This window comes from Crocodylus siamensis, chromosome 2 (assembly GCF_052110815.1).
Source record: "Crocodylus siamensis isolate JL-2025a chromosome 2, ASM5211081v1, whole genome shotgun sequence".
NCBI lineage: Eukaryota > Metazoa > Chordata > Crocodylia > Crocodylidae > Crocodylus > Crocodylus siamensis.
In genome coordinates this window covers 88,244,872-88,256,407 of record NC_143396.1, presented here as the reverse complement: position 1 = coordinate 88,256,407, position 11,536 = coordinate 88,244,872, and the positions used below count along the sequence as shown (strand labels likewise).

The 11,536-nt window shown below is 37.0% G+C and overlaps 1 protein-coding gene across 4 annotated transcripts in view; it reads left to right on the top strand.

Annotated features, from left to right (window-relative positions):
- GRIA2 (glutamate ionotropic receptor AMPA type subunit 2) overlaps window positions 1-1,803 on the top strand; it is a 155,062-nt gene extending 153,259 nt beyond the window's left edge. For 2 of the 4 annotated variants that reach the window (XM_090036304.1, XM_090036297.1), the window contains one exon: window positions 1-1,803. This exon is cut by the window's left edge and continues 1,101 nt beyond it. The gene's annotated coding sequence lies outside the window, so the exon portion shown is untranslated. The other 2 variants (XM_090036295.1, XM_090036300.1) reach the window with 1 other exon arrangement.
- The last annotated feature ends 9,733 nt before the right edge of the window (window positions 1,804-11,536 follow it).

Genomic DNA, 11,536 nt, shown 5'->3' with positions numbered 1-11,536 from the left:
GATCCAAAATGTGGATACAGGTTCAAGTTCTAGCCCTTTTAACTGCAAAGTACAGGGAGTCTGTAAACTGAGATTTTGGTTCATAGCTATCCCTATTTTTAGTTTATGAACATGTGTACACGTATATATACACATAATGTATATGTGTGTCTGTTCATATATACATATACACACACATATATCAAAAAGCAACCGAGTAGAAGAAAGCCACTTAAAATAACTGGATAATTATAAAAGAAAACTATTTACACAGTAAATATGGATGTCAAAATAGTTCCCCTAAGAAAGGTTTCAAGCTGCCAAGAGGAGATTCTAAGCAACAGTAAGTTAAGTTTTCTTATGAAAAATACCTTGACAATGTCTTTTTAAACCATGTTGAATAGTAGCTCAAAGACTTTAAATTAGGTTCAAGTGTGTAAAGCTGGAAAATAAGACCTTCCATGATTCATATGCATTATGAATGTGTTTTGCAGTTTTAAGTTATCATAGCTTTTTCTGGAAAGGATTCCATTAACAAATATCTACTTAGAAATGTAAAGGAATAAGAAATGGAGTTCAGACACACAAATTTAACTGATAACGCAAACCAAACCAAAACTAGATTCCCAGCCTTCCCTTGTGGATAAGTACAGCATGTTTTAGTTCAAGAATTTACATTTTTTTTTATCTTGCAAAAATATATGTATTATTCCCATAGTATAATTAGTTCTCTATTTTATTTCACACTGAAATTAAATCAGAGACATAACACAGTTTAAGTTTGAATTCTTCCTTTCCATTTTACTAAGTATTTTGGCTAACACTGAATAAAACAGTGCAATGTAGATTAGTCAGAAACCTTTAATCCCCTTTATTTTACTAGCTATGGACCAGCTTCAGCAAGCATTTGCACACAGGTCTTATATTCGTAACCTTCCCATAAAAAAGTTTAACCATTTCTCAAGCTACACATGCTGAAGTAATCCATAGCCATTCTGTGCATTATTCCTAACCAGGAATATTAGGCATACATTCTTATTCTTAATATTCAGTGCTAGAATGACCAAACTGAAGTCCAATAACAATATTCATATGGTACTAAAACAAAAATTTAAAACATAACATTGCATTACTATGTACAATGGAAGGCTACTTGTTTTAACTCTGGGCCTACTCCTTTAAAAACTGTTGCATACAAATCTTCTTTTGTCAAGCCTAAATAAATGTATATAAATGAAATAATGTAAAATTATATTTTCATGTTTTTATACTTACAACATGATGGGAATACATAATGTATGAGTATTTCAATTACAGATGATGTTGATTGGATAACACGCATCTCAGTTGAAAAGAAGTAATCATAGTTTAATATCCATGTTACGGTACATCAGTATATTGCTATATAAAGTATGTCTGTGTGCATTTAAGTGAAAAATAGTCAAGAATGATGACAGCTGTCCAAGGGTTTTTTTATTCATTTTATATGAAAACTGTTATGGAACAACCAAAATGTTTATGAACTATTCTTGTGTAAATTTCAAAATGTCCTTTACTGTAGCTTTTTGTTTACAGTACAGTATCTTTATTTCTGCTTTGTTAAGTGGGTATCTGAACAAAGCTGGAACGTATACTTTCTAAGACTTCTGAAGACATTAACGTTCCCAGTTTTTCATGTGTACCTATATGACAGAAAATGCTTCTGATTTTATTTTTAAATCTAACAAATGATGGCTTTTTCTGGAGTGTTGTATAAACTTCAATCATACATAAAAACATGTTCTTAAAAAAAGGCTAAAGACCATTAATCTGTTTTGTTTAGTATTATTGAAATCTTATTTCTTACTTATAAAAGTATTATATACCACAAAGCAAATCTCTTTGTCCCTACTGAAGTGAAATATCCTTGAAGACTTTCTGAAAGGAGACTGTGAACATTCCCTGAAAAAAATGTTTTTTCACCTAAGGGCAACTTTACGGTGGTTTGCATTACCCATTAACAAAATCAGTTAACTTTCTTGTTAATTATATAATTATATGTTCTGTACAGAACTCTCCTGATGATGCCTATAATGAGAGTAAGGTAAGTTGGTACAGTCCTGTGTCAAATACTCATTAATATTTGACTGCATCTAAAAACTGTCACATATTTCCCGGATCCCTAATTTTGATTTCGACAGACTATCTTCAGAAGAGAGAGGACAAGAGAATTGGCGAGTATTTATAGTAAACTTTAATGTTTTCTTATTATCAATCAATCCTACGGCTGTAAAAACAAACAAGCAGTTTGTTCAACAATGGACAACTATAATTTGCAGAGACTTGGAAGGTAAAAGATTCAAATGACAATGATAATAAGCAGAATGTCACAGCAGAGAGACTTTCTCAGGGATCCTCTCCCTTCAGGCTGACAAGGCCGTAAGACGTCTGTGTGGCAACTCTAGAAATTGCTTATATAAAAACAATATTTTAAACACAGTTTGTATGTTTTAATTGCCCTTTGATTCAATTTAGTGTCACAAAATAACACCAGCATCATGTGACCATCCACCTACAACCATGGGACTACCATTAACTATTCTCTGACCCATTTGTCTATACAGACTAGAGACTACAGTCACAGGATCAGACCACTATCAGGGGAGGCTCTGCCCCAGGGGTCCCCAAAAAGAAACCCTATTTGGTCTCCTTTTGCTGAAGAAGAGGCAGTGCTAACTGTAATGTGGTTGCACAAGGGGAAAGCCACTGGCTTTGAGATCCCGGCTTTTTCTGTCCTTTGCTCCCCAGGAAATCTGCAGCACCATAAAGAGCTTTTTATTTTTTTTGTCATCTGCCAGGAAGGGGAGTGTTTTCTTCTTTAAAAACTGTGAGAGACAAAGTGCCGATATTCAAAACAGCACAGCCCACCCACTCCACTCCAAAAAAAACAAAATAAAACCAACAACCAGTCTTAATTGTGCTACTGTAGTTCCCTCTCCTCTCTTGGACTCTGCTCTTTTTACTGTCACTCCATTAGGGTGACATGTCTAGCTTACCTGTGGCTTTAAAACTTCTACAAAGGCCTTCTCATACTCCGAATCATAGCACAATATACATTGACATTCAGTCCCTTATTCCCCTCCACACACAATTAGTTCGAATGTGTTCTTTTTTACATAGGTGCATATTTTAAAGCTATATTTAATAATGCAAATTGAAGTGAAAGAAAAGAAAGAAGAAAAAGACTGATTTGGGAATCAGTCCAATTGGTTATTGTGTCTTATTGCATCTGGCTGCTGCATTAATGTAACAGAATTAAAGATGATAAATTTGGGAAAGATCTCTTGGGTCATCTAGGCCAATCTCTTAATTCAAGTAACATCATCTTGAATGATCTCATTAGGAATTTATCTAATCTGATTTGAACAAACGTATTTAGTAATGAGTGATTCAGCTACTTTGGTAGACAGTTAATTTCAGTGTTTAATTTATCTCATTGCTAAAAAAATATTTTCCTTATAAAAGATAATGTTCATATTTACCTTTAAAAATTGGTATCATTCCCAAAACTATAGTGCAAAGTCCTATTAGCAATTTGGAAACATTTGCATAGATTATCCTGTTCTATACTTACCCTTTGAGCACAATGCATTAGCAATTCCTACTGATGAACTTCAGAAATGTCTGGAGTAAAACTGGATTATTGCTTAAAGTCATTCTTCCTCTACGGTGTAAATCAACTCCCTCCTCTCTCCCCTCAATTTTAATGGTTAATCCAAAACCTTGTGATTACAACAGGAGTCTTTCTATTGACATGAGTGGGTTCTGACTCAGGCTTTACTTGAAAATCTTCTGGATGTGGGATACATGTCTGTAATACATATCAGGTATGTAAATGGAAGCTGCCAGTTTTAAATATTATATAATATTAGTCATAATATAGTTATCACCATTAAAAGTCAGAGGTCAAATTACACCATAGTTCTATCACAAGTACCACATTTGGGCCCAGTTCTTCTATATTGGTATTAATAGCAATGTTCCTCACGTAGGTGACACAGGATTCCTTTAAGTATAGAGGAATTAGCACACTATCACCTGAATTTTTGTCTTATAACAGCTAGCCAAGGGTGAGTTGAGACACTGAGCAATTAGTGATACCATCATGGAGGCTGCTACTGGAGTTACATTTTAAAATAAAGCAAAAGAACCTTACATTAAGTAAATGAACTGAACACAGATAAGAATTATATTCAAATGCCAAATGAGATATAGTAGGAAAAATGTATCTCATGTCAAAGGAAAAGGATGACAATAATTGAAACAGAAAATACCTCAGAAAAATCCTGTTTTCAACGACTATTTACCTGGAGGTGAAATAACATAAAGCAGATGCTCTGGAGGAACAAACAAGTAAAAAAAATTGAGGGGTTGCATCAAATGTACTATTAGACTTCCATGTCTGAGCCTTCCTACATTATCATCAATGGAGTGGAGGCTCGGCTTGTGTGAAATTTTGCCTGCTGTTTTGTTTCTACACTGTTTCAACTCATTACGAGCTTGAAACAGTGACATCAAAATGAAATGAAGGGCTTTGAAACGGCCTCAAAAGAGAACAAGGGCAGGCAAAATGTTTCAAAAGTTTCGAAACGTTTTGAGTTTCTAAGCAGCCCAGCTGAGTTCCCCTCCCCAGTGCTACAGTCCAGCTGGGGAAGGGAACTCAGCTCTCTTCCCCAGCCCGATCATAGCTGGGCTGAGTTCCCTTCCCCAGCCCAATTGAAACATTGAAACAGTGTCGAAACAGCAAAATTGTTTCAACGAATTGGAACGGAACAGTGTTTTTGAAGTGAAACGAGGCTTGAAACAAAACACTGTTCTGTCAAAATGGATGTTGAAGCAGAATGCTGCTGCTTCGCACAGCCCTAGTGGAGGTAATATGGGCACATCTGGGTCAGGTGGAGAATATCAATTCATGGGATGTTTCCATCTTCCCTGTAATCTTTCAGGGAGTAGCCAAAGGAAAAACTGGAGGAGCAATATTGTGGAATGAACATTTTAATGGTATTTAATGGTAACTATCACAAACTTAAGAGGTCTAAACATTATTTTAAAAATACATTGGCAGTATGCTCTTAGTATGAAAGCAATAAGAAGCAAGGAATTATTAGGCTGATGCCTTTTACTGCACCAACTGCATAGTTAGGATACAGTTAGACAAGCTTTCAAATGCAAGACATTCTTCAACAACCAAATTCTGAGGACAGTTTCTACAGAGCTGTAAGGGATACTACCCAGTAAACTTTCTCAAACGTGTAAAGAAGAACTATCAGTATGGAATTAACCTTTGTGTATTATCTTTGTGTAATATTATTATATATTGTAGATTAAAAAATAGTTCTGTAGAAAATTACTGACCTGAGCTGTTCTCACAGATGTTGAATACTTTTTATAAACTGAACAAGTAAACATCTTAGTACTCCAGGCCTTTCCAGTGTTTTTTCTGGGTACAAAGAAACCACTTAACTTAGGGAGAGACTTCTTAGCATATCACAAAAACAAACGTGTCCATGCTATGAACTGGTTAGTGGCTTGAGATGTTGCCTGACTCATAAACCCTAACTCGAATGTTTGTATGTATCTATGACTCAAACCTCCTTTCACAGACAACAATGGAGTTAGGTTAAGGCAGACACTTGGAAAATGAAAATTGGTGTTCATTGGTAAGATGTTATGACTCACCCCCGCAACATCCATCTCAAGGGAAATGTTGCCATTAACTTTAATGACAGCAAGAACAAGTGTTATCATTTCCATTGTACTTCCATCCATGGGCAAAATTCACAAATGGAAAATGTATGTAGTCTTCTGAATTAAATACAATTGTGCCTATTAATATTAACAATGAATCTGGTGTTTTGTTCCAGTGACCCAGATGTTAACTCTCTTTCTCTCCTTCAACATGATGAAGATAGCAAGAAGGGATAAACTAAGAACAAATGAAAAATATATTTTTATGCAAAAACAAACAAAAGAAAGCCTTTTCCTTCATTAAGCCCCAGCTAACATTATCAATATCATTAGGACTCTTCCCAGGTTCTGGGATTTTTTCTGTGGATTCTGGGAACTGTTTACATGGAGTAAGTTGTAAGGCTGGTTCTTTGTACATGAAGAAAATGATTTTTCAAGATTATATTAATGCGAACCGGTAGTACTTCCCAGGACATGGTGATCTCAAGATTTCCTATTACTATAGTAAATAAAACACAGACTCTTGACTGTATGAACCAAGCTCATGACGCTTTCCCCAGGAAAAAAAAAAAATTAGTTTATTAATTTGAATTATGATACAACATTTTCATTTGAAAATAATTTAAATTCTTTAGTAGGTAATGCTAATTTGTATTTTAACATACAATAAGTGATATGACCATGTTGTTTGTGTCAGATAGGTCTAAAGATTATTATAAAAGATTGTAGAGTGCTTTAATATTTATATGATGCTTTTATATATATGACGATTTTGTTTAGGTAATTTGTTCTCTGTTATATTCCAAGGATTTTGTATGCAGCCTATCTACACATTATTTGGTAATTATCTTTTTTTTTCAATTTGGCTTATACCATAATGAAAAGTCAGAATGATAACAAGTAATTGAAATTACATTAGTCTAAAACTGGTGTAAGTGAAGAATAAGGCCCACTCATCCAAATCTGAGTGGTAACAAAGCTTTCTCTTGTGCGTGGATGACCTCTATCTGATGCAGGAAGTCTATGGGCTGATGAGAGGTAAAGCGCTGCTTGACCTCATACTGGCAACTGGCAACGACCTAATCAGCAACTTAACACTCAAAAGGAAGCTGGGTGACAGTGACCATGAGCTGATCACCATCACCATCTGCCATAAAGCTGGCAAGTCAGTCAGTAATACAGAAGTCCTTGACGTCAGGAAAGCTGACTTTGACTAGCTAAGGAGGCTTGTCAGTGAGGCCCTAAAGAGCCACAACCCAAAGGGGAGGGGAGTTCAGGATGAGTGATTTCTTGTCAAGGGAGGAATCCTGGATGCACAAGCAAATTCCATCTCGTCTTGGAGGAAAGGCAGCAAAAGGGCACAGCAGCTCCCTTGGAACTGATGGACCTCTTGCATCTTGAAAGGAAGACCTACAAAGGAGGACTGGAACCACCACCAAGGAAGAATACTCTGCTCTGGTCCGGACCTTCAGAGAGCAAACCAGGAAAGCCAGGGCTGCAATGGAACTCCAGCTGGCTACAAATATCAAGGATAATAAAAAGTCCTTTTTTAGATATGTGGGGAGCTGGAGGAAAAGCAGGGGCAACAGTGGACCCATGCTAAACCAGGTGAGACAACTGACAACCAATGCCCATGAAAAAGCAAACATGGTTAATGGGTACTTTGCATCAGTTATTCACCAGTCCCATAGGACAACCCTGCTCACTGTGGGTCAGGGAGGCCTGGGTGAGGGAGATTGAAGCTGACCTTGTGAAGGAACACCTTGACAGGATGGATACCTTCAAGGCAGCCAGCCCTGATGGTTTACACCCAAGGGTACTCAAGCAGCTGGCAAGCGTCATAGCTCAGCCCCTGGCATGGATCTTTGAGAGCTCTTGGTGCTCTGGTGAAGTGCCTGATGATTGGAAAAGGGCCAATGTTGTGCCTATCTTCAAGAAAGGGAGGAAAGTAAATCTGGCAAACTACAGGCCCATCAGCCTGACCTCTATCCTGGGGAAGGTCTTGGAAAAGATTGTCAAAGAGGCTTTCCTTAACAGACTAGCTGACAGCAATATCCTGAGGGATACCCAGCATGGTTTGGTTGCTGATAGGTCTTGCTTGACCAATCTCATTTAATTTTATGACCAGGTGGCTTATCACCTGAACAAGGGGGAAGAGATTGATGTCGTATATCTTGACTTCAAAAAAGCCTTCGAGTTGGTATCCCACCTCTTGGCAAAACTGGCTAACTGCAGCCTCAACCTCACCACGATCTGGTGGCTGGGGAACTTGCTCCACAGTAGGACCCAGAGAGTGGTGGCTGACGGAAGCCAATCATCTTGGTGCACGGTCACCAGTGGGGTCCCTCAAGCCTCTGTTCTAGGGCCGATACTGTTTTATATCATCATCAATGATGTGGACATTGGTGTCAAAAGCGGGCTGGCCAAGTTTGCCAACAACACCAAACTCTGTGGTAAAGCATCCACACCTGAGGATAGGAGGGTGATCCAGGCAGATTTGACAGGCTCATGAAATGGGTGGATGAGAACGTGATGGTGTTCAACCCCGAAAAATGCAAGGTTCTTCACCTTGGGAGGAAAAACCTGCAGCACCCTTATAGGTTCGGCAGTGCTACACTTATTAGCTCTACAGAGGAAAGGAACTTGGGGGTCATGATTGACCACAAGATGAACATGAGCCTTCAATGTGATGCTGCAGCTAGTAAAGTGAGCAGAATGCTGGCTTGCATCCATAGATGCTTCTCAAGCAAATCACAGGATTTCATTCTCCTGTTGTATTCAGCCTTGGTGAGGCCACAGCTGGAGTTTTGCATCCAGTTTTGGGCCCCACAATTCAAAAAAGATGTGGAGAAGCTTGAGAGAGTGCAGAGGAGAGCCATACAACATGATCGGAGGTCAGGCAAACAGATCTTATGATGAGAGCCATGGGACTCTTCAGCTTAGAAAAGTGCAGGCTCAGGGGTGATCTGGTGGCCACCTACAAGTTTATCAGGGATGCAAATCAGGATCTGGGGGAATGTCTGTTCATCAGAGTGCCCCAAGGGATGACAAGATCAAACGGTCACAAACTCTACTGCGACCGATTCAGGCTGGACATAAGGAAGAACTTCTTTACTGTCCGAGCCCCCAAGGTTTGAAATAGACTGCTGCCAGAGGTGGTTCAAGTACCCACTTTGAATGCCTTCAAGACTCATTTGGATGCTTATCTTGCTGGGATCCTATGATCCCTGCTGAATTCCTGCCCATGGGGCAGGGGGCTGGACTCAATGATCCCCCAGGGCTCTTCCAGCCCAAATTTCTATGAAATCTATGAAATCTAACCAAAAAAGAAAAGTTTAAAATAGATTTGCTCAATTGTTGTCGCTTTCAAATGTCCTTCCAACAAGTGAGGAAGAGATTAGGTTTTTGATCCTATAACTAGACTTGTATGAATGAACTCATCAAGCATCCACTGAAGGGGCAAATCTCTGTGCATCTTAATCTATTCACAGGATCAGGGTCTAAGCAACTGACTTCTATATTGGAAAATAAATGCTCATAAAAACATGCTGTCAGATTAGACTTTTTCCATTTCTTTTCACTTCTAGCAACCTCAGTTGTTCTCTAGTAGGTGAAAAATGTTTAGGTAGGAATATGATTTCATGGGTCCTTTCAATCTGTGTTCTCTGAACAACCCCAGAATTTGGCCTTTACTAAATTAATACCTTTGTATTCCTCTTTATAAATCAATTTATGCAGCTTGACAATATATTGATTGTTAGCACAGTTCTTGATCACATTTATTAAAATGGTAGGCTCACAAGCATATATGGGTTTGGGGATAGCCTCTTATGCATTATATGAGTTTTGGGATTGCAATGCATAGAGAATGTTGAGTCCTTTGATACATGAGTCACTACATAGAAGTGTCACTGGATCATGCTTTGCAGAAAGCATTACTTTTCCTTTCTCATTTAATACTAGTTTAATTTTTGAATGCTCTGAGGCTGTTAAGTTGTTGAACTCATCTCTTTCTCATCAGTTCAGGGTCTGAAACCTAGTGTTTAGCTTTGCTATTACTTGATTTTAACACATACTTTTGTCTTTTCTTCCTGTCTTTTGTCTTCTAACAAGTTGCCAACTTTTCTTCCTTTTTAAAGAACTAAAAGACAATTGAATCAGCTGACCATAACAAATCTTTTTGAGGCTATCAGATGTGCATAGATATGACTATCAATTTCCTAATTAAAATATTTTAAAACCCTGAAAGCCAGGACAGGTTAAGTCCCTCATATTTTTTCTATATCTCCCCCTGATGGCTGGAAGCTGTTTTGTAATACACTATGCAATTCATTCATTCACAAATAATGAATAATGATACTACAATGTCACAGGCCAATGCTAATATTTTATAAGCAATTTAAAAATTATAGCTTTCTAAGTGGAGGACTTCAGCCTCGTCATTAGACCTAAGATAACAAGAGATGACAAATAGGAGAAGGTACTGGAGGATGAAAATCATTACTGTGAAATATTGCAAATTGTATATAACAATGCAAACAGATGTTCTGTTTTGTTTTGTGTTTAAAATTATGTCTCTATGGAGGTTCTTAACAAACTTAATTATAAACAGAGCAGAAAACCGATACGTATATAATTTCTGTTTCCATCTGGCATTATTAATGATATAAATTAATTAAAATATTTTTGGTATAATAGTGATATGTAACACAGAAACAGTGCCCTCCCCCAGAATGTCCTAGACTACAAATTTTATTATTGTACAATTGTATGTTGTTTCCCAAGATGATATCATTGTGGGTGAGGGAGGTTGAAAGCATAAGCATTAATGCCAATTCCTTACCTTCATTACATATGAGCTTAGGTGATTCTATTTTGCCTAGATAATTACACAGCCATATTATACCTTACTAAGCATGCTTAGACAGAAACATTACTATACTGACTTAAAATTCTGTACAAGTACCCAAAATTGTACTTAAATCTATAGGTGAAATAGAATTTAGTTCAAAAGGTTTAGGTTACAATTGTCTGCAGTTTTCTCTTGTTCATCCAGGAAATACTGTTAATCCCTGTGCCTCTTAACTTTTCCCTTCAAAATCTTGAAGATAGAACATTTCAGCTCTTAAAATATGTTGAACTCTTAAGGTTTTATACACACACGTGCATGCACAACACACATAACATCTTTAAAATATGTAAATTGAAATATGCATTAGTTTAACTAACAAAAGACCTGAAATAAGAGACTTGTGTTTCCTCTTCAAAACGAATTATTCTCTGCTTGCCTTACATCTTAGCGATGTAATAAAAAACTACAAAACCCAAGATATTTCTGTGTTAAAAAGAAATTTTAAAAATCTAGTTAGATCCATTTATGTGTTCATGATGAAACAGCCATTTAAAGTATCTCTTTTCAGGTATAATTTAGTCAAGTCATAATTTCATTCCCTTCTGAAGTGGAGAATGCATTAAATATATCACTTAGCTAAATACTGAATTAAGTTTTCAGGTGCCATTGCTTAATATGCTTTGGACCTGAGTATGTGATTTAATTATGGTTCTAAAAGGAAAACTGTTAGGAAATGGTATAGTGCTTGCTACCTGGTTTTACAATGTATGTCACTTTTACAACAAACCATTTGTTTTTTGTTTTTTTTAAAAATTTATATCACTTATGAAGAGAAAGGGAGCTAACTGAAAAAGAAGACTATTTTTCTGAATGCTAATAAACTTTACACTTTTGACTGAAATTCCCATACAAGATGCTGACATTTGATGATGTACATTATGGCTGCATCCAGACAAGCGAGGACATTTGGTTTCCCAG